The sequence below is a fragment of the Sarcophilus harrisii genome, chromosome 4, assembly GCF_902635505.1.
Source record: "Sarcophilus harrisii chromosome 4, mSarHar1.11, whole genome shotgun sequence".
Lineage (NCBI taxonomy): Eukaryota > Metazoa > Chordata > Mammalia > Dasyuromorphia > Dasyuridae > Sarcophilus > Sarcophilus harrisii.
This window is the reverse complement of record NC_045429.1, coordinates 453,344,605-453,370,096: the sequence shown is the minus strand read 5'-3', so window position 1 is coordinate 453,370,096 and position 25,492 is coordinate 453,344,605. Positions and strand designations below refer to the sequence as shown.

Sequence of the window (25,492 nt, the reverse complement as noted above, 5' to 3'; positions counted from 1 at the left end):
TGGTTTAAAAAAAGGTATACGTCTTCACCCCTTAACACTATCTGGCATTTAAACCCATTTTCCTGGATCCCCCAAATTTTTAAGGTGGCAGTGAACTATTTGAGACATGAGGTGATGACCCAGAATTTGAAAGATACAAGCTCAAAGTTTTTTCAGATAGCACCTGGGGGCAAAAATGGCAGCAGCTCATGGCTCCCCAAGGGCCTCTTTTTAAACTTTAAGGTTCTCTTTTCTCTATTCCCTCCCTTCATTCCTCTCTCCTCCCCCCAGTTAGGGATGGAGGGAAGTTGGAAAGAATAAAAGTTCTTAAAAACTCCTGCTTGGTAGCCACTGGAATCTCCCCAAACTACATGGAAGGCAGTTTCCCATTTTGGGGGATTGGAGGAAAGACTGCTCAAATCTCCCATCTAGGAAAACTACAAGAAAAAAAAAAATACACCCTTCTACACACATGGAGACCCCTGGGGAGGATTTTAGAATTTAGGATCATGGGGGAAGGAGGAGACAAGGAGTTTTCATCTCAAGAAAAGTTATGGGTTGGTGTGCAAGGGCCTAGAACCAGTAGCTTTAGGGAAATGGCGTACTTTAGAACTTTGGTTTTATTTTCCAGGTTTTGCAAAGTCCAGTAATTTTGGACATTAGTGTCCAGAATCAGGGAGGGAAATAAGCTGCTGCCGGGGCATGGTGGGCAGGGATGTTTCCAAGGGAGCCCCACAGGAGGATTTAGCTTACCTGACACCGGAGAGATGTCAGAAATGCTGACAGTCACGGGCATTAGCTGGGTCAGGTTGTTTTGTTTCTGCTTTTGCTTCATTTTTACTGGTTTGTCTCGTAGACTTTATTTTCTTCATGCCAAATAGGAAACTTTATACATATTATTACTGAGTTCTTATTCTTTCATTTTTAAAAAAGTGTTGTTTTAGTGCTTTTTAAATTACATCATTGTGATTTCCATCCTACCCTACCCTACCCACATACCCATAAAATTGTCCCTCTTAACAGTAATACCGAGCTCAGCAAAACAGATTTATGCAGTGGCTACATCCAGTGGTATATTTATTGTTGGGCATCTTTAGCTTTAGGGCTTTCTGATGGAAGGAAGCAGGTTCTCTCCGCCTGGTGACTGGTGACCAAGATGATCCAAGTTTTCAGGACTCCCCTCGTTCTTTCCATTTACTTTGTTGTTTAACATCAAAGCATTTTAAAGCACAGCTGTTTTTCTATCATGAAGAAGGACCAGTCCTGTCATCAGTGTGAGGAGCTCTCGGTGTAGGGAATTCAGAGTGGGTCAGTGCTCAAGAAACCGAGCTGCCCCCAATGCAGTTAGATGTTCTGGTGGGTTGATCTGATCTGGGAGTTCTGAGAGGTTTCCTGGCTATGTCAGTAATCACTATTAGGGGCCACACTTGAACCCAGACTTTCTTATTTTTAAGGCCTGACTTTGGGGCTATATGGATTGTGTTTATTAATGAAAATAACCCTTGAACTATATTCTCAGGGCCATGGGGTGTCCATCTGCATCCTTTAGCTCTCTCCCAGAATGATTTTTCCTATTTCAGCAATCTGAAACCACTGGTGCAAGTTTCTGTTTATATCTTGCAGTTCTCTCAGAATGTTTACTTTGATTTTTAACTGTGCCCTGATTAAATTGTTGTCTCTTCTACCAGCTACTGGAACTCCAGCTGTGGGGTTTTGTGAACACATAATTTCAAGCCCTTTTTTTTTGGGGGGGGGGAACAGTGGGAGGGGAGAGTGGAGAGGAGACTCTTCATGTGGGGAGCAAGTGTGTGGGAGAGATGAGCTTCCCATCCACAGAAAAGGGCCTTTCTAGGCACCTAAGGGACACTTTCCCTTGAGATGTAGCCATGGCTCCTTGTGCTGATAAGACAGAGGGAATTAAGGATGATGCAGAGATAAAGGGGGTAGACAGGTTCTCATGGAGGTGGTGGTTGGGGGGGGGTTCCATTTCTTTTCCTGCCCCTTGTCTTGTATCTCCAAGTGAGCTCTGCTGTTTCCTTTTCTTTCTCTTTCCCATGAGCTTGGAGAAACCAGACCAGAGCCTAACAGAGAAGCACTATATGCTAGTGGCCTGTGCTGATCAGGGAGTGAAGGCAAGGAAAACCTAAGGAGAGAAGACCCCTCAACATTCTGTCGTCCTACTTGATTAGGTTTTGGTGATAGTTCTGGGTTTGGAATCTGTCATCTTCCTTTGGTTCTGGTCCCCATCTCGGCTCCCAAGACAGGATTGCCTGAAAGATACAGGTGAATTGCCCAAGGTCACAGTCAGTGTGTCAGAGACAGGGTTTGAACGCAGGTCTTCCTAGTACATAGTCCAGATTCAAAGTTGGCCCTTTTCCACCATGGCCTACTGGATCGGCTTTGGTCTTCCTTGTCCCTCACTTCAGGTCTTCAGAAGCCCTCTGAATTCATCAACAAAACAGCCTGAGTTGGATAATATATGCATTTCTCCCCACCCAGGGTCCTCTACCTTCTCCTAGGAAGGGGCAGAGGTCCATGGGTGGCCCATTCCACAGGACAGCCTAGATGATCTTAAAAATCCCTTCCCCAAAGCATGAGGAGCAGAATCAGTTTTCTATGTCTCAGTCACTATTGCTATTGTAATATAAGGACCAAGTCATTACTACTTTGTTGAGAGACATCAACTGGCTTTAGTCAAGGTTTTTGTGAGTTCTTTCTCCTTTGGATTTGTCTGCATCCTCAGGGTTATTATACTGGTAACTTATGCCATCATTTGAGATAGATTCTTGTATGTTTGTTTAAAGATATTGCTTTTAAAGCTTCCCTTCCTGGCTTGTGCTCTGTTTACCGGGGTCTATTGTACTTTTGAGGGACTGTTTCTAGAAGATGAATTTCTCTTGGTCATCTTCCTAGAAGGTCAGAACCTAAAACTTGGAATACAAGGATATTATTCCAAAGAGAAGGGACATGGCATAATTGCTGAAGTGGAGGAAATTTCTTTGGATTTTGATGGTGGAACTTGAATTCATATCAGGGCTTTAGTGGATATGTGATCTTTCTGATGGGCCCTTTCTCCAGTAGCACGGATCCCCGGCTAACCATGCTGTGAATTGATTTTCTGCTAACCAGACTGCCGGTAATAAGCCTCTCCATTACTAGCTGGACTGATCCTTGAAAAACAAATGCAGTCCATTGTCTGAACTACTGGAAGAGCTAAGCCATAGATCCATTATCCATCTTATGTTTGTGTTTAACTGGCTTAGACTTTGTGGACTCATTAGCAATCACTTCCTCAATGTGGTTTGAGTCTAAATTGAGGCTAATTTTCCAGTCTCTGGACTATAACTTAGGTTTTAATAACATCTCATGCTATTCCTTTGGGCAAAATAATAGTACAGGTGAATGCAGAACTAAGTGCATGACTAGACTCAAAAGAGAGGCTGTCAAATTATTCCTTGTCATCTTGGAAGAGTGCCACAGGCTTGATGTTGCTTAATGTTATCTTTTTAAAAATCGGTGACTTTGAAAAAGACATAGATGACATGTTGATCAAATGTGCAAGTGACATAAAAATAGGAAAGATAGTTAACACATGGCATAGCAGTCAGAAATCTCCAAAATGAACTTGATAGGCTAGAATGGTGGTGAATCTAAGAGAATATCGAGGAGGAGTGAGTGATCGGCCGTGTTGTCAGAGGCCACAGAGAAGTCGAAGAGAATGAGTGTTGAGAAAAAGCCATTGGATTTGACAAGTCAGATGATTAGTAACTTTGGAGAGAACATTTTTGGTGGAATGATGAAGTAGGAAGTAAAGGGTTAAGAAAAGGAAGAACAGAGAAAGTGGAGTCTCCTACTGTAGAATACCTTTTGTAGAAACTGAGCTATGAGGGCAGAAGAGAAGTGGGAGATGTTGGTAGGAATATGGGCATGTTTCTAGGCAGTAGGGAAGGTGCCCAGTATACAGGGAGAGATTGAAGCTAAATGAGAAAGTAAGGATAGCAGAGGGTCAATCTGTTCTGGAAAAGAACTGTGATGTTGGGGAGGTGATGCCATGGCATACCAGTGAATTGGATTTAAGGAAATAAGGACTGGGCAAGGTCACCTGCCTCACTTTTCCCTCCAGACCCATCTGGACCCATCCAGGACCAAATATAGATTAGGAACACTGGAGATGACCCTAAATGGGAGGCCTTGGCCTTTTTAAGATCAAGTCTTTAATAGGTCTCAATTTGACTGAGGTCACACCCATTTTGTGATTAGGGCTAGGTAAAGATTGAGGCAAAAAATCCTTTCACCTATTTCTCTCTTTCCTCCCCCCCACAAAAAGAAATCTAAATAAATCAGTATGGGAGGGGAAGACTCTCAGGATTTCTGGCCAAAACAGAAATGAATGTTTTTTATATTCAATTTGAGTCCATCAGGATTCAAACAATGACCAAATGGGGTTTGGCCTGGTACCTATTGGTAGTCAATCAATGAGAATCAGTGATTTTGGCTTTTCTGTTAATATGATCTCCCTCTTTAGTTTCTGTTTATAATATTATCCCATTGTATGTTTTTATTAAGAAATTTCTTTCTCTCTCTCTCTTTTGTGTTTCTACTCCCAGCACCTAGCACAGTGCCTTGCATATAATTGTTGCATAAATTTTGCTGTACTGTCAAATAGCACCTTTCAGAAGACTTGGGAGCATGCTTGTTTTCCACAGCTGTACCATCCTTGTGATGAGGTCAGGATAGCAATAGATAGAAATAAACATGTAGGGGGCAGCTAGGTGGTACAGTGGATAGAGCACAGGTCCTGAGTCCAAATGTGGCCTCAGACACTTAACACTTCCTAGCTGTGTGACCCTGGGCAATTTGCTTAACCCCAGTTGTCTCAGCAAACAAAAAAAAAAAAAAAAAAAAAAAAAAAAAAGGAAAAGAAAAAGAAACATTTAACAAAATCGTAACAGCCATTCTTTTCACCAAAAGTCATGTTTATTTAGGAGATGGGGTTACAGACAAAATAAAAGGTAAAAAAAAGACGCCAGAAGTAGCAAATATGAAATCTAGTTGGGAGAACAATTGGGTTATAAAGGAAAGGATTTTGGAAGAATCCATTAGGCCACGAGGCCTAAGCATGCCATTGACTGGCAGGTTAGATCCAGAGGAGTTTAGCAGACTAACCAGAGTTAGCTAGAATAAGAAGAAAGCCACCATTAAATATGAGGAGGGGGAGAGAGTAACCTCATAGTGACCTTAGGCCTAAAAAGAACATAGCAAAGATCTTCATCATGACCAGATCTTTTATAGGAGAAATACACTCTTGGGAGTTTCTCAGGACCAGGGAAGAATTTGGTAGTTTAGAATGAGAGGTCAGGAAGGAGCCTAATGTAATGACTGTAGATCAGATCCCAGACCTGAAGATAAAAGACCTAAAAGATAAGCTAATCAATATCTCAAAGGTTGTTTAAAGATGCCCAGAGGTTGGGGCATAGGCCATGGAGGTTGATAAAGAGTTCCATCTTCACAATCACTCTATACAAACAGGATAGTCTGGGAATTGGTTATACGTGATAACAGCCAGATGGACTTCTTCCTGTCTGGGGAAGAGAGTAAGTTCATATCATTTGACTTGTAATCATTTTAAAATATGTTTGCTGATTAAATAGAGATTCAATTTAATCTCTATGTTGGTTTAATTTATTAATTAATTTCTCTGGTTATTCGGGAATTTGAGTAGTTTTTCAATCATGTTGATGATTTGTGTTCTTTTGAGAACTCCCTGTTCTTTGGCCTTAATTTCCATTTGGAAATAGATATTACTCTTATTAATTTGTCAGTTCCATTTTAGATGTCAGTTTTATTAAAAAATATTTCCATCAAAGATTTTCCCCCTACTTGTTGATTGTGGAAAAAATTCTTTATTCTTCCATGACTTACGTCATGATTTATTCTTTATTTTTATGCTTATCTTCATCTTACCATTATTTTATCTTTTTCATTCTTACCATTTAATTGCTGAATTTTGATAAGAATTCTTCTGCAGAGCTGTGATGATATATTTTATTTTCATTTTAAATTTACAATCTCCTTCAAACTTGGTGACATTCCAATCCATTTCTTAACCCATTTATTTTTTTTTCTGAGACAATTGGGGCTAAGTGACTTGTCCAGGGTCACACAACTAGGAAGTGTTACATGTCTGAGTACAGATTTGAACTCTGGTGCTCTAGCTATACTGTGCCACTTAGCTGCCCCATTACCATGATGTTTTTGATTTTCTTTTTGGTTTTTTCTTTTGCATTCATCATGAGACTTCGTTTTTATCATTTGCAATTTTTAACCTTAATTTTCCTCATTCCCCTTTTTAACATTTAACATTATCAAAAAAGAATAGTCATTATATTGGATAAATAAATCACATTCAAATTTTATCTCTGCTACTTACTAGCTATGTGACTAAACAAGGAATTCTATGAGGGTAGTAATCCCTGAAGTATTAATCTTTAGGGCTACAGGAAAAAAAATCACAGGAGGTGATGTATTTAAAGCATTTGGGAAACGTGCCATATAAATGTCAGCTACTTTTCTTCACTGTTTATTTTATTTTCATAATTCCCTTTTTATCCTTTTGGTTTATTCATTTTATTTTCTAATTTTTTAGTTGCAAGCCTAACTCATTAATTTCTTCTTTTTGTTGCTTGTTAATATGAGTTCTTAGTGATATGAAGTTGTCTCTGAGTACTGCTGCCTGCATCTCATACATTTTAATGTGTTGTATTTTTATTGCTACTTTATTCATTACAATCTGTTACTGTTTCTATAATTTATTCTTTTCACCTTAGCAACAAGTTATTCGTAGTTTCTGTATAGCCTTGCATCACTTGATAATATTATCTTTGTTTACTAAATGGAGTGTTTAAAATATCTGCCTTTCTGAATTTACTTCAGACTTTATCCTGGTCTATGGTCAATTTTATGAATATTCCATGTATATTTGAAAAAAACTATTCCTTTCTATCAATTCGGTATTCTTCATATATCTAATTTCTTTAGTACTCAAATTTGTATGTCTTGTTTATCTTTATCAGATTTATCATTTTCCTTGCATATATTAGTTACCTGATACTATATACAATTAAGTTGCACCCTACTAAATGCTAGAAGTGAAATATTGTTCAGTAATTGTCAGAGGTCATCTTTTAAGTTCCTTGACCTAGAACTGTCTTTTACCTCTTTTTATCCTCAGTGTTTTGCATATTACCTAGCTCTCATAATAGATACTGATTGATTGGTTAGAAAGTAGATTGAGTGACTCCCTTCAGTTTTATTCAAATGTTATTATGGCAATTCCAGATTTTCTGCCTTGTTTGGAATATGGTAAAATTGAGTCCATCCTATTTTAAATTTTATATTTTTTTAGATCAAGTAAGTTTTTTCTAGACAGAATGTTTGGGGAATATTTTTGGGATGTGTTTTTCATCCACCTGTTAAATCTTTTTTTTTTTTTCCTTTTTTTTTAAATGGAAGAATTTAGTCAATTTACATTGAAGGTTATAATTACATTTGTCCATGCCATTGTGTTTGCTAGATTATTCATTTTGTAATATTACTCTTTTCCAAAATTTAGCATGTATAAGTCAAATTCTCTTCTGTAGGGCTGCATCGCTACTCTCATTTCTTAGTTTCTCCATCCCCCTTTATCTGTTATACCTAAAAGTAGCCATTTGAACTCTTCTCTTCACTTTCCTCATTTCTAAATGTCAAGATTTGGCCTCAAATATTTTCATCTTTCTTGGAAACTTGTTTTGCTCTCAATCTTTTACCTTTTGGTGTATCATAGCTGTGCTGTTACTCACTTTAGAAGAAAAATCTGCTCAAATTCTAATAGGTGTTTTTCATAAGTCATTATTTTAAATCTCTTCTTGCTACAGTCTATAGATCCATTACTTTTGCCTATTGTTTCCAAACTTATTTCCAGTTGAATGTGTGGAGAATGGAAGAAAGTGGAAAAAGGCTGGAGACAAAGAGACTTTGATTTGGAATCTATGCAATATATAGTCCATTTAAGATGGGATGAAGTCTTGGTCTATCTTGGTAGTTCTATCAGTAGAGAGAAAGGGAGCTAATGTGAAGACAATGACAAGATTTGGCAATAGATTAGATATGTGGAGAAAGTAGAAGTGAGGAGCTGGGGATAATGCTGAGATTGCGCATAGTTAGTGATCAGAAAAATGGCGATGCTCTAGGCTTAATAAGGATACTTTTATGGGGAAAGACTGAGCTCTATTTTGGATATATTATATTGCGACCAGGACCCATAGTAGGATTTTCTCAGCTGGTATATCTCCCTATTATTAGCAAGTAACAGACACTCAGTTTGCCTAAACACATAAGGAAAAAAATGAATTTTCTGCCTTCTTTCTGGGAAGATCCCTAGATTAGAGACCTGCAGAATTGTAGACTCTTTGTGAACATAACAGGTGTTACATAGGGAAGATAAAGAGGGGAAACCAATAAAGGAACTGAATCAGAAAGCCAATGTGCCTTGCTGCCTTAGGCCTGAAGTACCTGAGTTCAATTCAGTTTTGGGTTTTTGTTGTTGTTTTTCCCCCTGAGGCAATTGGGGTTAAGTGACTTGTCTAGAGTCACACAGCTAGGAGGTGTTGTGTCTAAGGTCAAAATTGAACTCAGGTTGAAGTCAGGTCCTCCTGACTTCAGGGCTAGTGCTCTGTCCACTGCTCCACCTAGCTTCCTGGACACTTCAGTTCTTGTCAAAAGCTACTCTGGGCAAGGATCAAGCCGGCTGAAAGCTTAATCTCTCAATATGATAAGAAGCTGAGAGAATTTCAGTCTAGCACTGGTTAGATTGGGAATGGGAAGGGGAGGATCACTATTTCCCAGCAGAAAAAGAAAAAAAAAAAAGTGATTGGGCAACATAAGGATTTCAAGAAGAAGAAAAATTAAATAAAAGCCATGCACAAGTAATTATGTCAACAAGGAATCCCCAAATTAGAAGGAAAAATGAATATTAAATCTTCAAAGAAAGCACAAAGCTATTTCACTCAAACATTTCAGAATAAGTGAGTCAATGCCTAATGAAATGTAGGATCCTATGGAATACCAAGACCATGGAATAATAGATTCCAGAATAGTTCAAAAGAAAAATGGAGGCTACAAGAGAGGAAATGAGGAGGGGATTTATATATATATCTCAGAATTTACAGCTTTAATGCAGAAATTAAGAGAATAAAACTAAGCAAGTTCTTCAAAGAAGCTAAAGAAATGAACATGGATGAAATAAAAATATACTGAATTGGAGAAAAAGCTGTTAGAAGAGAAATAAAGGGCATAATCTTAAAAGAGCACATCATTTCTGTATTACTCAAAACCTTTGCCTCTGTATACACAGCAGCAGCTTAAGGATCATAGGTCTCCTGGAAGAACCAATTAATTATAGGAAATCAAATTAACAAAATAAATGGAATAGTAAACAAATAGTTCCAAATTGTTTGGACAGTTCACAGTGCCACTAGTAGTACATTAGTGTGCATGTTTTTCTATATCCTCTCCAGCATTTGCATTTATCCTTTTTATATTTTCATTTTAACCAATTTGAGGGATATGAGGTGTTCTTGTCAAGCTATTTTAGCTTGCAATTCTTTAATTATTACTGACTTAGAATATTTTTTCATATGGCTTTGATTTGAAAACTGCTGGTTCATGTCTTTAGGTCATTTGTCAATTAAAGAATGGTTCTTAAACTTATAAATTTCAGTTCTATATTTTCAAAATGGCCTTTATCAGATTAACTTGCTCTAAAGATTTTTCCCAGTTTCCTTTTCCTCTAATTTTACCTGCCTTGGTTTTGCAAAAAGTATAAAACCTTTAATTTTTAATTTTACATAGATTGATTCCAACATGGTGAAAGCATATATAGGGAATTGATGGCAAAGGAAGGAAACTTTGATTTGCCAAGTCACAAGGATGTTGTACAGAAGAGTTCACTGACATGGCTCAGATGCTTTGACAATGTTGACTACTAAGACCATAATAAGAGGTAGAAAAGGAGCTTCTCAAAGAAACCTGCATCCCATTTCAAAAGCTCCATTCTGACAGATTTTGGTTTCTCTGAGGGAAAAGTACCTGTAGTAGAGGCTCTTCCTCAGAATTTGGGAGCTGTGCCTCTGAGTGCTAATGGATCCTGTGGCCAGGATCATTGTACCCTATCAAGCCTTCAGAAAGGATCAACAACAACAAAATTCTACCAAATTTTCATCACATATAGAGAAATGTTTGACAAATTTGTCAGGCCAAATCAGATTGAAGCCTACAATGTGCTAAGCAGCAGCATTAGTTACTCAGCTAGGAGGAGACCTACCATCCCAGAGAATCTGAGGCCCAAAGGACCATGTTTCATTTTTTATGTTACATGGAGTATATCCCAGTTCTTCTGCCATAACACAATTGTAGCCTGTCAGGGGACATGGCAATTAACCCGCATACTGGAGACCTTCATTCTCAGGCAGGATGCAAAGAGTGGCCTGTTAATTAGGACCTGAAAACACATGGGAATGAGTCCTATGATCCTGGATCTCCAGACAACTGGAGACTGCACTATTAGAGCCAAATATAATCCCAAAGGATTAAAAACAGACTTATTAAACCATCTATTACAGTCTAGAGGACGTTCGGGCATTCCTGATGAAAAAACCAGAGCTGAGTAAAATCTTTCAAATGCAAACCCAAGAGAAAAATCCTAGAGGAATAAATGCATCTGAACATTGAAAAGGAACTATATGGTTATGAAGTGCTTACATTCTAAGAGGGAAAAGTTTCAGTATCTCACCAGTTTCAGGGCCACAGAGGAACTAAAGAAAAGCAAACAGAATAGAAGATGGGTTTGTACTGTTTGGAGATTTTAAGAAAGGAAAAAGGGAAGAGGTAAAAACACAAACAAATTAGTTTCTGGACTTGGTAAATAAAACATGAATAGATGAATTAGAACAAATCAGATAAATTAAAGATTATTCTTGTGCATCAGATTCCTTTTCTATATCACCCACCCTTTCTTGGTTAAAAAGAAGGCTAAGAGAAAAAGAGGAAAAAGCACGAGGATATAATAGAGAAAATAAGTGAATATGAACATATTAGACAGTACAATGCAGAGTTTTCAAGGAATACATTTGGAAACAAAGATTGATGCATCAAAAAATCCTCAAAAAACAAGCCTATCTCAGACAAGGTAATAATATAAATAGACCTGATTAAAAGAGATGAGCAAGAAAACTATAATACAAAAAGGTATGATGAATAATGAAATAGGAAAATTTAGTTTTAAAATGGGGAAAAAATATTTAGGAAAATTTATAGTGTATTTCTTTCGGACCTTAACAAATCTAACAGAAATAATACATAAATTAAAGATCTGAATGGTATGTTGGAAAAGTTAGATATGATGAGTCAGTGGTTATTACTGAATGGAAAAAGAAAGGAATATACATATTTCTCATTTGTACATGCAGAACCAAAATATTTAATATAGCATATATTGACAATGCAAAAAAATTCAGCAAAAGACATTTGCAGAAAGGATCCAAACATACATGGAGATAATAATTTGATCTTTAAAATTGATGGGTCAAAGAACAACTCTTAGAAACAGTATTTCAGCTGTGAATGACTTTGCTGTTCTCAGCAATATGATGGTCCAAGATTATTCTGAAGGATTTATGATAGTGCTATTTATGCCCAGAGAAAGGACTGATCGTATCTCAATACAGATTGAAGTTTAACTTTATTTTTCTTGAGGATTTTTTGGGAGAGAGATGTACATTTTCTTTCACAGTGACTTATGAAAATGTTTTGCACATGAGCCTTAATGTGAGGGGAGGAGTGAGGAGGAAGGGAATCTATTTAAAAATAAATGGGAAAAATTTTTAAATTAAAAAAAAATTAAAAATGAAACAGTAGATATTTGATAACAATAGACTAAAATTTTTGGGATGCAGCCAGAATAGCAAAAGGTTATATGTATGTGCATGTGCTTAAATTAAATAAAATAAAATACACATATAAACATGTAGCTATACATGTGTGTAAATATATATGCATACATATGTATACGCACATGCATTTATACTTCAACAAAAGAGAGAACAGATTGATTTGAATAAAATTTTTTAAAAATCTAGGAAAGCAACAAATTTTAAAAACTAAAATAACACAAAAATAGAAATTATGAAAATAATTGAAAAGAAATGGAAAACAAATATATTTAATTGATGAAAATAGGAACTTTTTTAGGGGTAAAGGTTAAAAGCATTATCTAATTTGTTAAGTACAATACACTAATTTTAAAAAACAAATTAGATAATGTATGATCATTAGATAACTATGGCAACAAAAAAATTAAAACTTGAAATGCACAAATATTTGCAAAACTTAAAATAGCCAGCTTAACAGATTAATAAAAGAATTCATCAAATAATCTAATCTCGGAAAACGATATTGAACAAGAGAATTCTAAAAGTGAAAAAAGAACTCAAGGGACAGATGAATTTACAACTGAATTCAATCAAACACTCAGCAATTCATTCCCAATTATAGATAGATAGATAGATAGATAGATACAGATAGATATAGGTAGAACTCCTCTAAGACAAATATAATTCTTATACTCTAAACCAGGGAGAAATAAGGGAGAAAAATCTTACATATCACATATGTTATGATTATTGATGGTAAATGAATATTGATGCTAAAAATAGAATAAAATATTAGCAAAGAGCCTTTACCATATTAAGATTTATACCAGCCATGTAGGGTTGTTTCATTATTAGGAAAATAATAAACATAATAGATTATGTTAACAACAAAAATCACATATCAATAGATGCAGAAAAGGTTTTTAACAAAACATAATGCCCTTTTATACTTAAAACACTAGAAAGCATAAGAACAAATGGAACTTAATGATATCCAATTATCTAAAACCTAGATCTTCCATGCTTGGTGATCCAAAAGCACTAAAGGCATTAAAATAAGGACTAAAGGTATGATGTTCATTGTCACCATTGTCACTTGATATATAACAATGGTGGCGAATGTCCTGCCCATGAAATCATTTGATCTGGCCCTACTAAATCAACCTCGGGTGACAGCAATCTCCCACTGCTTGAGTTCTTTTAGCTGACAATTTTGAGTGGCCTGCAAATATCCAAAATGGCCTTTGACAGAAAAGAAAAATTCCCTACCTCTGCTCTAGAAGCACTAGCTATTGAAGTAGAAAAAGAAACAAAGTGAAGGATAAGCAAAAGACAATTAAGAAATGATCCTCACTTTCACAGTATGACGGGAATAACTGCAAGCACACTTTTTTTTTTTTTAAATAGTGTTTTATTGTTCCAAATACATACAAAGATAATCTATAACATTCACCTTTATAAAACTCTAAAAATTGTTCCAAATTTTTCTCTCCCCCACCTCCCACCAAACAACAAGCAACTCATTATTATGTTAAACATGTGCAATTCTATACATATTTCCATATTCATCATGTTGAACAAGAAAAACCAGATATTTGAAAAAAGCAAGCAACAACAAAGAAAGGTGGAAACACTATGCTTTGATACACATTCAGTGTCCACAATGCTTTCTCTGGTTTCTGCTGTGTACAGTGTTCTATTGATTCTACTCCTTTCACTTAGCATCAGTTCATATAAGTCCCAGGTTTTCTGAAATCGGATTGTTCTTATGGAGCAATAATATTCTGCAACATTCATATACCATAACTTAATTTAGATACTCTCCAAATGATGGGCACCCACTCAGTTTCCACAAATATTTTTGCACACGTGGGTCCTTTTCTTTATGATCTCTTTGGGATTCTGACCCACTAGAAACACTGCTAGATCAAAGGGTATGCAGAGTTTGATAACTCTTTGGCCATAATTCCAAATCGCTCTCCAGAATGGTTGGATCAGTTTACAAGTCCACCAACAATGTATTAGTTTCCCAGTTTTCCCACATCCCCTCCAATGTTTATCATTATCTTTTTCTGTCATCTTAGCCAATCTGACAGGTATGTGGTGGTACCTTAGAATTGTCTTAATTGGTATATCTCTAATCAATAGTGATTTAGAGCTTTGTTTTATATGACTAGGTATAGCTTTAATTTCTTTTGTCTGAAAATTATCTGTACATATCCTTTGGCCATTTATCGTTTGGGGAATTGTATTCTTATTTATAAAAATAAGAGTCAATTTTCTATATATTTAGAAATGAGGCCTTTATCATATAAACACTGGCTATAAAAATTTTTCCTCAGTTTTCTGCTTCTCTTTCAATCTTGGCTGCATTGATTTTTGCAAAACATTCTTTACAGAAATAAGAGGACAAATTGGCGAAAACTAATTGCTCGTGGTTGAATCTTGCTAATAAGACTCAATAAAATGACAAAACTTCCTTAATTAATTTAAAGATTTGGTCAACTCAAACTACCAAAGGATTACTTTATATTACTATACAAAATAATAACAATTCATCAGGAAGAATAAAGCTTAAGAATATCAAGGGAAATGGGGGGGGGAACCCAATGTGAACATTACAGTTGATAAACATAATGGATTATTGTATTGTTAAAAAAAAAAATGATAGGATAAGAGAGATTCATAGAAACCTAGGAAGAGTTATATGAACTGATACAGAATCAAGAAATCAGAACCGGGGAGGTATTTATGCAATGACCGCAGCATTTTAGTACTAATCAACTTGGAAAAAATTAAAAATTCTGATTAATGCAACGATTGATCAATCAGGACTCCAAAAGACTTAAGATAAAGCACGTCTCCCACTTCTCCTAGGACAGAGATTTGTAGGTACAAAATTCATAAGACCAATGCAACACATTTGTTTTGTGTTGTTACAAAAGAGATCTTTTATGGAGCTGGGGGTGGGGAAGAAGTTGTCAGAAGGGGATTGTCAAAACGATTATTCTCCCTTCTCCCCCACCCCCCTGCCAAGGACAGTAATTGAAACTTGTTTTTTTTTTTAAAAGACTCGGAAAAGAATAAAAGAAAGTTCGGAGGGTAACACAGTAGCAGAACAATATTGGTATTACCATGTTAAATTTAATTTGTGTATATATATATATATTTGAAACAAGAAAGAAAAACAGGGAAAAAGTGGCTCTGGGATCCTGGACAGCAGGCAGGGTGGCCAGCAGCTTTAGGCGGCCCCGGGTAGCCCGAGGCCAAGTGTGACTGAGATACCCTAACCCTTTCCCTCCTCCTGTAACTATTGCTGGGCGGGGGCTTCCTCTGTGACCGCCTGCTTCTTTCCCATTTTCCACTTGTAGAGGAGAAACAGCAGGATGGCGATGGCCACCACCAGGGTCAAGGACACCAGCAGGGCCACCAGCACGTTCTTGGCCCTTATGTAGAGCGGGACATTGACCCTGCGGCTCAGACCGAGCCTGTCTGCGGCCAGCAGGTCCTCCCTGAGCACGGAGAGCTTCTTCCGGCAGTCCGGGGGGGCCCAGCCGGGGTCGCAGTGGCACTCGCGCTTGTGGTTGCAGACCCCCCGCTGGTGGCACTTCTGGGAGCAGTTCTGGGCGCCGTAGACGCTGAGGTCCTGGCAGCTGCGGTGGAAGCACACCTTCTTGTGGTCGCACTTGGTGCCCGTGGCCACCATCACGAAGGGGTGGCGGTACTCGCTCTGGGTGATGGCCAGGTCGCAGCGGTGCTCCTCCAGGAGGAAGCTGCACAGGTGCCGCAGCGTGGGCCGCACGTGGCTGGGCCGCGCGCAGAACAGGTAGCCGCACATGTCGAGGCCCTTGCGGGAGGGGAAGAAGGCCTCGGTGCAGCCCTTGGGCAGCTTGAGCAGGAAGCACTTGTCCTTGGCCACGTCGGCGCCCATGCCCCAGAGGGCCTGGCACTGCTGCGAGTAGGTGGGGCAGGAGCCGTTGTAGCAGTAGCCCTGCCAGCAGGGGGTGCCGTTCTCCTTGTACACGTTCTCGGGGCACTTGGACTGCTTGCCGTCGCAGTACTCGGCCAGGTCGCAGGGGCTCTGCGCCTCGCGGCAGACCTCGCCGGCCTGCAGCACCTGGCACGCCTGGCAGCACTCGCCCTCGGTGCACTCGGCGCCGGCCGCCAGCCGGCAGCTTTTGGCGTTGCAGCACTGGTTGGAGCACTCCTCGGGGAAGCCGCAGTCGCACTCCTCCCCCTTTTCCAAAAACTTGTTCCCACACACGGGTTTCTCCTCCAGCGTCTCCAGGACGGGGAAGTTGTTGAGGCAGCTCGAGGAGAAGATGTTGCCCCCGAGGAACTTCTGCAGGTTGTACTTGCTGCAGCTGCTGAACTTCTTGGGGAGCAGCGTGCCCGACTTGGAGGTCATGACGCAGCCGCCGTTCTGCTCGTTGTCGCACTGGCAGTCCTTGATGTTTTCGTCGTGGTCCATGCCCAGGTTGTGGCCCATCTCGTGAGCCAGCGTGGTGGCCACCCCGAAGGCGTTGGCGCTGAAGTCCTGGCTGACCCCGCCCGAGCCCTCGGTGCACATGGAGGCCAGCCTGGCCAGCCCCATGGCGGCGCCCCCAAAGCTGACCCCCGAGATCAGCTGCGCGTTGTCGTGCTGCTTCTTCCGGACCAGGTCCTTGACCCGCCACTTGAGGAAGCTGGAGAGCGTGGTCTCGATGTTGGTGTCCACCGGGGCCTTGTTCCCTTTGTCCCAGATCTCCAGGCCGGTCAGGACCACCCGGAAGTTGATCTCCTGATAGAGCCTGTCCACGTGGTTGATGATCTCCTTCACCCGCTGGCGCATCTTCTTGAGGCTCTTGTACTTATTGTACTCCACGTTGTCCACCACCACGAAGAGCTCCACGTAGTGGGTGTCCTTCGGGGCCGAGCCCGGGATCCAGTTCTGGGGCAAAGGCACGGCCGCCATCATGGTCTCCAGCTCCCCTTTCAGGCTGACCTTGCCCACGCCGCAAGTCTTTTTTTTCTCCTTGAGGTCTTGCTGCCTGTAGATGACGTGCTTGCCCTGGTCGTTCCGGCGCCGCTTCTCGTTGCCCACGTAGCGGCCCCGGGGGCTGCTCCTGCGCCGACTCTCCGTGGTGCCGCGGCTCTCGCGGACGCCCTTGTCCTGCTCCGGGCCGGGGCCCTGCCGCTCTCGGGTGCCGCTGTGCGGGGCCCCGGTGGTGCCCTGGCTCGTGTGGGCGCCGCCGCCGCCTCTCTCCGGCTCGTAGCCCGCGTCGGTGCCGTTGCCGAGTCTCTCGTCGTGGCGCCCCTGGAGGCTGCCGAGCTGCCCCTGGGCCCCGCCCTGTCCCTCCTGGGAATCGCCGTGGTTCTCCCGGTCCAGGGGCTCTATCAGGTGGATGGTGGAGCCGGCCTTGAAGAAGCCCCGGATCCCTCGGCAGATGCTGATGCTGGCCACCGAGTTCTGGTGCCCTTCCACGTGGCCCTGGTAGAAGCAGGGCTGCCCCGCCTGCGGCTTCTCGGTCACCTCGGTGCCGTTGGCCAGGGTGTGGGTCTCGGTGTAGTCGGACCCCATCAGGTGCCGGTTCCTGCGGAGGTGGAGGGTGAAGTTGTTGCCCCTCAGGCCCAGGAGGTAGCGGATGGTCTCGGGATACGGAGCTGGGCTTGAAGAGAGTTCGGTCGTAGCTCCCGAGATGGGTAACCGGAGAGGCTGGACCACTTCGTACCGCTCCACATGGGGAAGGTGGCCCCTCGTCGGCAGGGGAGGGGGCGCGGAGAAGCCCCGGCACTCCCTAAGAATCCTGCCCAGGCAGAGGAGGAGGAGACAGCCCCAGAAGCAGGGGCCACCGGGAAGCATCCTGGACAGCGTCTGCCCCCTCCCGGGGAGGAGGGCCTTCAGTCAGCGGGGCTCCACCGCCTGCTGGGCAGGGATGTGGCCGGGTGGGGCATGCTGTGCCCAGCTCCCGTGTCTCTGCCGGGGCCTCCGGACCCCTCATCCCCTCCCCCCCCAGCAGTGACGTCACAAAGGGCCTTCCACCCAACAGTCCTGTGAGGTGGACGGCCCTTCTTCTGCCCGGCCCTGACTGGTGCCCAATGTCTCCCCTGGTTCTGAGGAACAAAGTGGGTGCTGTCCTCGCCCTGGTGCACCCAGCAGGGCCTCTGTAAATCTGGCGAGCAGTTAGATGCCATTGTTTTTCCTCGGTGCTATTCTATCCTTCCAAACACATGCAAAGGAAGGCCCAAGACCCCGTAAGACCCTATGTTCCAAGCTGTTCTCCCTCCCTCCTTCCCTCCCCTTCCCCATCCCCAAGAAGCGATCATCTCCTACAGGTTAAACATGTTCAGCCCTCCCAAACACACCTCCATACTTGTCATTCTGGGCCAGAAAAATAAGAGCAAAAGGGAAAAATCCACGAGAAAGTGAAAAACAAACACAAAAGGGGGAAATTCTGTGCTCTGATCCAGAGTCATTCTCCATAGATCCCTCTCTCAGTGTGGTTAGCATTTTCCATCCAGAGTTTATTGGACTTGTCTTGGATCTCGGAATCTATCCTAGCTGGTGAGAACACAGCCTTGTGGCTGTGTACAGTGTTGTCCTGGTGCTGCTGCGCCACCAACATCCGTTCATATAAACTTTTCCAGACATCGAGCTGTTCATTTTTTGTGGGACAATAATATTCTGTTACATTCCTATCCCATCCCGGCCATCTAGAGAACCCAATGGATTCAAAACTCCTAGGGGCTGAAGGAATGGCGGCTAATTAACTTAAAGGGAAGAAATATAACATTTCCTAGTTGTGTGAACCTGGGCAAGTTGCTTAACCCCCATTTTACCTCAGCAAAAAATAAAAATAAAAAAATAAAATAAAGGGAGGAAATAGGAGGAGACAAAGGAGAGACTTAAGGAGACATAACAGTTGGTTTTGAATATTGGAAAGCCTTCAGAAGCTTAAGGTTATTCTCTATGGCTCCAAAGGGCAGAATTAGGAACAGTTAGATGGGAGTTATAGAGAATCGGGTTTTTTCTTAGTGTCAGAAGGACTTTATAACATTAGAAATGGACAGTGCTTTGTTAGTGAGTTCCCCATCACTGGAGATGCAAAAGCTGTTTTGTTGGTGATGGTAGAAAAAGCAATTTGTGCTTCAGGTAGAGATTTTACTACTAAATCATGAACAAAAGAAAATTCATACTAGGACTAAATAACCAGCTGCCTAGCCTTCCCAGAGGTACTTGGCCCTTAAGCACACATCAGCTCAAAGGAAAGTGTAACAATAGACTTTCAGGCAGTGCTGATCAAAGAATATTCCATGGTCAGTACAACTTCACCTAGTCCAGGGCTTCCCAAAAGACACTCTAACATGCATAGCCGCCTGTTATTTATGGGGCTACTTCGTTGCTTGACCCATTTTCTAGGCCCCTTATCCATGAGCACTTCCATCAAGGGGAATGCAAGGAAAACAGCTACAGGGAAATTTGTGCTCCTTGTTGGCAATCCCGAAGGAGTATTTGTTGGAAGAAGAATGGCTTTAGCAAAGTTGGGCATTAACAGTGAATTTGAGCTGTCAAGACCACTGTGATCTGATACTGTGACTGAGACCTAATGGCAAGTCCAGCACAATTATTTCTGCTGGTCTTGGGCAGGCCCAGCCACTTCCTCAGGGGAGGGGGATCTCCTTCATCCGTGACCCCTTCTCATCCCTCAAGAACCCTCGATAACAAACCCAACACCTGAACATCTCTAATCTTCAAGCTGCTCTAGACACCCTGAAGCAGGTTGTCCTAGTCCAGGCCCTCGTGTGAAAGGCGACTCCAGAACCTTTCCCATGTCATTCCTGCCTCCAATCAAGCCCAGGAACCCTTCAAGAAAGGCCACAAATAAGAGGATTTCTTTTAGCATCATCAAGCTTTTCTGTCCCTTTCTGTCTTAGGCAGAATGATCCCTGAAATGTCATTTTTTCAAATAAAAGTGTAGATCCTGTTTGAGATGGGGCGAGAGTGAAAGCCCAGCGTCTTATTTCTAGATCCCAAACCATAACTAGGAATGGGGAGGGATGCACAGAAAGAAGAGCTTCTGAGAGGAAATTATCCCCCGGCTTCAGAATATATAATCTTCAACCCTCCTGTGATGTGGGCATGGCTTTAGAGCTATTTCTGCCTATGGAGGGAAAAAGGTACCAGAGAAATGGGGAACTTTACCCTCTGGTTCTAGTTTGCCCCCATTACCTTTCACACTTTCTCTAGTTTGTCCAAATTGTGTGTGGCAAGATTCATCCAAGACCCTGTCCCTGAAAATCTGAAGATCAGTGGGCGATTTGGGCTTGTAGAAGGAGTATCATTTAAGGAATTCTGCTTACTTGTTGCCACACAATCTGAACAAACAGAATTTCAATTCTGAATTGATTAAGACGTGTGAACCTCCATCAGCTGCCAGATTTCCATCTATTTACTTAAATGATAATTGACATTAATCAGATGCTAAGTAATTTATGTTATCTCATTTGAGTCTCATAGCCACCTTGGAAGATAATAGTACAATTATTATCATCCCCATTCTATAGATGGGAAACTGAGGCTCAGTGATCAGTTAGCCAGTCACTCAATTCATGGGGGTGAAGGGAGCTTCAAGTCTCCCCTGATTCCAAGATCCAGCTCACTTTCCTCCATGCCAAGTAGGTTCTCTAACAATAGATCAAGTGTTGGGGTTCTTTAAAAGAACCCAAACTGCTGGAGAGGCCACGTGCCAGAGGATCTCCTGAATTTGGACATCAGAAGATTTATATTAGAATTCCTGCCCTGTTTCTTGCTGTGTGACAGTAAACAGGTCACAGCTTCCAACTTCTCATTTTGAAAAGGAAGCTCACCCACCCACCCATATGGTTGTGACAAGACAAAGTGAGGTCAGATATTAGAAATGCTTTGTTAACTCTAATGTCCTCCGAGGGCGTTATTGTGATTGCCATTGCTGATTGAGCCTCCATCCTTTAAAAGTTGACAAACCTAATTTCTCTGATTCCTCATTGATAGCCATCTGGACCTGATTGTTGGGTACCTCAGATAGACTGACCATGCCTTACTCCCCTGGCCCCTTCCCTTCCATTATGGAAACATAATCAAATGAATCCTGCCAGTAAGCTACAAAGCATCACGCAGTCTCCCCTCCTGTGTCTTGACTCGCCATCCTTTCTTGGCCTTCATACCATATATAATTTGTCATCTCCAAATGAAATGTGTCAACAACAGACGATCACAATTTTACAAAACTTAGGCTTCTTCATTGCTACTCATGAAAAAAATGCTCTGAATCACTAAATTCAAACAACTCTAAGGTACCATCTTATACCTCTCAGATAGCTAGGACTGGGAAAAGATAATGATAAATGTTGGAGGGGTTGCGGGAAAATTCGGACACTGATACATTGTTGGTGGAGTTGTGAACTAATCCAACCATTGTGGAGAGTGATTTGGAACTATGCCCAAAGGGCGACCAAACTGTATAGCCTTTGATCCAGCAGTGTTTCTTACTGCGTCTGTATAGAAAAGGAGCCACATGTGCAAAAATTTTTGTGGTTGCAAAAAACTGGAAAGTGAGTGGATGCCCCTCATTTGGGGAACGGCTGAATGAATAAGTTCTGGTCTATGAGTGTTATGGAATATTATTGTTCTGTAAGAAATGACCAGCAGGAGGATTTTAGAGAGGCCTGGAGAGACTTACAGGAACTGATACTGAAGGGAGTGAGCAGAACCAGGAGATCATTGTGCACAGCAACAGCAAGATTATATGCTGATCAATTCTGATGGACGTGGCTCTCTTCAACAATGAAATGATTCAGGCCAGTTCCAATAGATTTGTAATGGAGAGAGCCGTCTGCATCCAGAGAGATGAGCATGGGGACTGAAAGTAAATCACCACATAATATTTTCACTTTTTTTTTGTTGGTGGTGACTTTTTTTTTTCTTTTTTTCCTTTTTGATCTGATTTTTTTCTTAGGAAGCTTGATAGTTATGGGAATATAGAACCGTACATGTTTAACAGATATCGGATTGCTTGCTGTCTAGGGGAGGGAGCTCAGGAGAAGGGAGGTAGAAATTTTTGGAACACAAGGGTTTGCAAGTGTGAATGTTAAACTATTTTTGCATGTATTTTGAAAATAAAAAGCTATTAATAAAAAACTAGGCTTAATTTTTTTTTAGTAAATTTTTTTTAGTAAATAGTCATTTCATTTTTTCAATTACATATGAATATTTTTTTATAAGATCTTGAGTTCCAGATTGTTCTTCCTCCCTCCCCATATCCCTTCCCCAAAACAGCAAACAATCTGATGTAGGTTATACGTGTGCAATCATGGAAAACTTAAAATTTATTGCAAGAGAAATGAACAGGCATGTGGAGCCCAACGAGTTCACCATCCATACAGAAATTAAAATTTTTATAATAGCTTGACTAAGGAAGGAGATGCCAGGAATCTCAGCTAAAATGCTGCAGCATGGGAGGGAAGGGTAAAGTAAAGGGGGAAAGGACAAGAAGACTCCCAGGAGGCAGCTAGGTGGTGCAGTGGATAGAGCACCAGCCCTGAAGTCAGAGGACCTGAGATCAAATCTGACCTCAGACACTTAACACTTCTTGGCTGTGTGACCCTGGGCAAGTCACTTAACCCCAATTGCCTCAGCAAAAAATGAAAAAAAAGTTTTTAACGCCTCCCAATAGGGAGGAGCAAGGAGAGGGCAAAATCTATATTTCTTTCCCCTGGGTAACTGTAGACCACAAAGATAAGATGGTGGTCTTTTCTTCAGGGGTCCCAGCTGCATAAGCCTAGTGCTGACTGTCTAGCCCCTGCCTTGATTGCCAAGGACACACAGGAAGTCCAGTTCGGGATGCTGTGTCATCCAAGAAAGAGGGGCAGGGCTTTGTGTCCGACTCATCCCTGGCCTCCTATCTGCTCTGGGTCCTGTTTCTGAAAAACAGGGCAACTCGAAAAGAAATTTCAGGGGACCCTAAACAGCCCTTAACAAGCGCAGACTTCTCCAAAGCAGCAAACTTGTCTCTTCTCCACTTGTCATCAGAGAGCCTGGAATATAATAAGTTCTCTCACTAGTTCATAACAATTAGTATAGACCATATGTTTTCTATCCTTTCATATTATGTTTTCTACCCTCTCAGGCATCTAGTACCATGAATATGGGGATATGACTCTTAGCATGCATCCCATGGTGCTTGGAGTCATGGGAGGAAGTTTCCTTGCGTTCCAGTGTAAGAAAACAGGGTTTTGTTTTGACCTTTTGTAGGGGGTCCTTGGCCATTTGGCAGTGGCTACTTTGTTCAAGTCTTTTTCTTGTTGGTTATTTCAGAGAGAAGACTCCCGAAGAGCTTCGTGTGTGACTGCAAAAATATGGCTCCCTTCTCCCGACCTCATGGGGAAGCACGTGGAAGATGAAGGATGTGGGCTCTCCCTGTTGCTGGAAACAATGAGATCAGGTGCCTCTTAGTATTTCTATTACACTCTTTATTTTTAGAAATGTTTTTATTTTAAACGTAAATTTTATTTGTACTTTCACTGACAAATACTAGTACTCATATTTACAAAGGTGATAATGATTATAGTAATAGTAATAAGCACTTACATAGGTTTAAGGTTTGCAAAATGCTTTACAAACATCCCATTTAATCCTCAGAATAATCCTGAAAGGAAGGTGCTGTTATTATGCCATTGTCCAGATGAGGAAACTGAGGCAGACAGAGGGTCATATGACTTGCTTGGGCTCATACAACCAGTAAGCGATTGGAGCCATATTTAAGCTCGGTCAGGTCTTCCTGACTCCAGGCCCAGCATCTATCCACATAGAAACAAGACTCTAAGAAAAGCTGGCGTCTTCACTGCTGCCAGCCAGTGGGCAAAGGGCCAGGAAACTGTCCTCGTTCACACACATGGCAGTCACTTCTACTGTTTACTGAACACCAGCCCCCCCTTTTCCTCCCCAGCCTCAAAAATCCTCCCTTGTTCCAGCCATCCCATTGTCTGTCATCCCACAGCTCTCCCGCCTTTGTGGCCAGACTACTGAGGAAGGTCCCCGCACTGGAGCCCCTGTCTCCTTCCTCTTCTACCGGGCAGCTTCTAGCCTTCCCACTGACCCTGTTGTCTCCCATAAACTCTTCTTGCCAAACCCAAAGGCCTTTGGCCGGGGTTCATCCTCCGTCTCTGTCCCCTCTTGTCTCCTTTGCTGGGACTCATCCAGATTGGCCCACTCAAGGCGGGTCTCCCCAGGGGCCCACTTTGGGCCCTCTCCTCTGCCCTCATCAGCTCCCCCGGCTTCAGTTAGCATCTCTCTGCTTCTGCAGCCTAGCTCCCCTCCTGACCTCCACCCTCTCACCTGTAATTGCCCATTAGACATCCCAAAGTGGACAGCTTAACCTCGACCCGTCCCGAATGTCCAGGCTTCTACCCTAGTCCCTCTCTCTCCCAGACCAATCAATTTGGAGATGACAATCAGAAACCAAGCTTCTTGTTTCCTCCCTTCTGCCGCTGCCCCAACCCTGGGATGGGCCCTCATCTTCCCATCTAGATCATTGCAATCACCTTGATTGATCTTCATTAATCTGCTAACTCAGGCCTTCCCAGGCTATTCCACCCTGGACAAACTATCAAATCAACTTCCCCCCAAAAAGGTCTGACCATGTCACCCCCTCCATTTAATAAACTCCAGCAGCACCCGGTCACTTCCAGAACTGCCCCAGTTTCTTCATCTGGACCATGGAGATAATAATGGCACCCACCTTTCAGGAGTGTTCTGAGGAGTAAATGGGATATTTGTAAAGCATTTTGCAATAAATGCTCTGTTTGCCATCCAAGCCCTTTGGACCCTGCCCCTGCTTGTATTTCCAGGCTTCTGGCACCTTCCTCCCTTCTCCTGGCTCTTCCTCCAAGATGCTCCTTCTCCTGACTGGACATTTGCTCAGGCTGTCCTCCCTCCCTAGAAAACCCTCTGCCTCCTGGTTTCCTTCAAGTCCCAGCTAAAACTTGGCCTTCTACAGGAGGCCTTTCCCAGTTGCCCTTATTCCTAGAGCTCCCCTCTGTGGAGTAGCCCCCCTTTATCTTGTCCACAGCGCATTTGCTCATCGTCTCCCCCGCTGGAAGCCGGGGCCGACTTTTGCTTCTCTGTATCCTCATCGCTTAGCACAGTGCCAGGCACAAAATGGTCCCTTCAGAAATGACGCTGGAGGCATTCACCACGGTGCAGAGAATCTGAATTTGCTTTTAACCATGTGATTGTTGTGCTCTAGGCTCTTGCTCTTGGACTTGTCTTTTTTTTCTCTGCCTTGCGTCTCTTCATCTTAGTCTTTTCCCATTTCTTGGAATTCTTATTAGGGTCTGTTTTAATGGTCATATAAGGAAATGATCTTCCATGTAATAACAGGACTTATCCAGCGGGGAGCAGGACAGAGGAGCCGGGACTCCTCCACTGGGCACCAGATTATTTTCTCCGGCGCCTTGGTCTAATACCATCCCAACACCATCATGGCCCAGGGAGGAAGGAGCCTGCTTTGCTGGCGAGCTTCCGAACA

At 42.1% G+C, this 25,492-nt stretch overlaps 1 protein-coding gene and 1 pseudogene across 2 annotated transcripts in view; one reads left to right on the top strand and one right to left on the bottom strand.

The window, feature by feature from the left end:
* Nucleotides 1-25,492, top strand: part of MAP3K13 (mitogen-activated protein kinase kinase kinase 13) — a 137,154-nt gene that overhangs the window by 41,790 nt on the left and 69,872 nt on the right. For both annotated transcript variants that reach the window (XM_031968072.1, XM_031968073.1), the window contains one exon: nt 23,281-23,407. The gene's annotated coding sequence lies outside the window, so the exon portion shown is untranslated. The remainder of the gene's footprint in view (nt 1-23,280; nt 23,408-25,492) is intronic.
* Nucleotides 15,161-17,832, bottom strand: LOC100913532 (annotated as a pseudogene).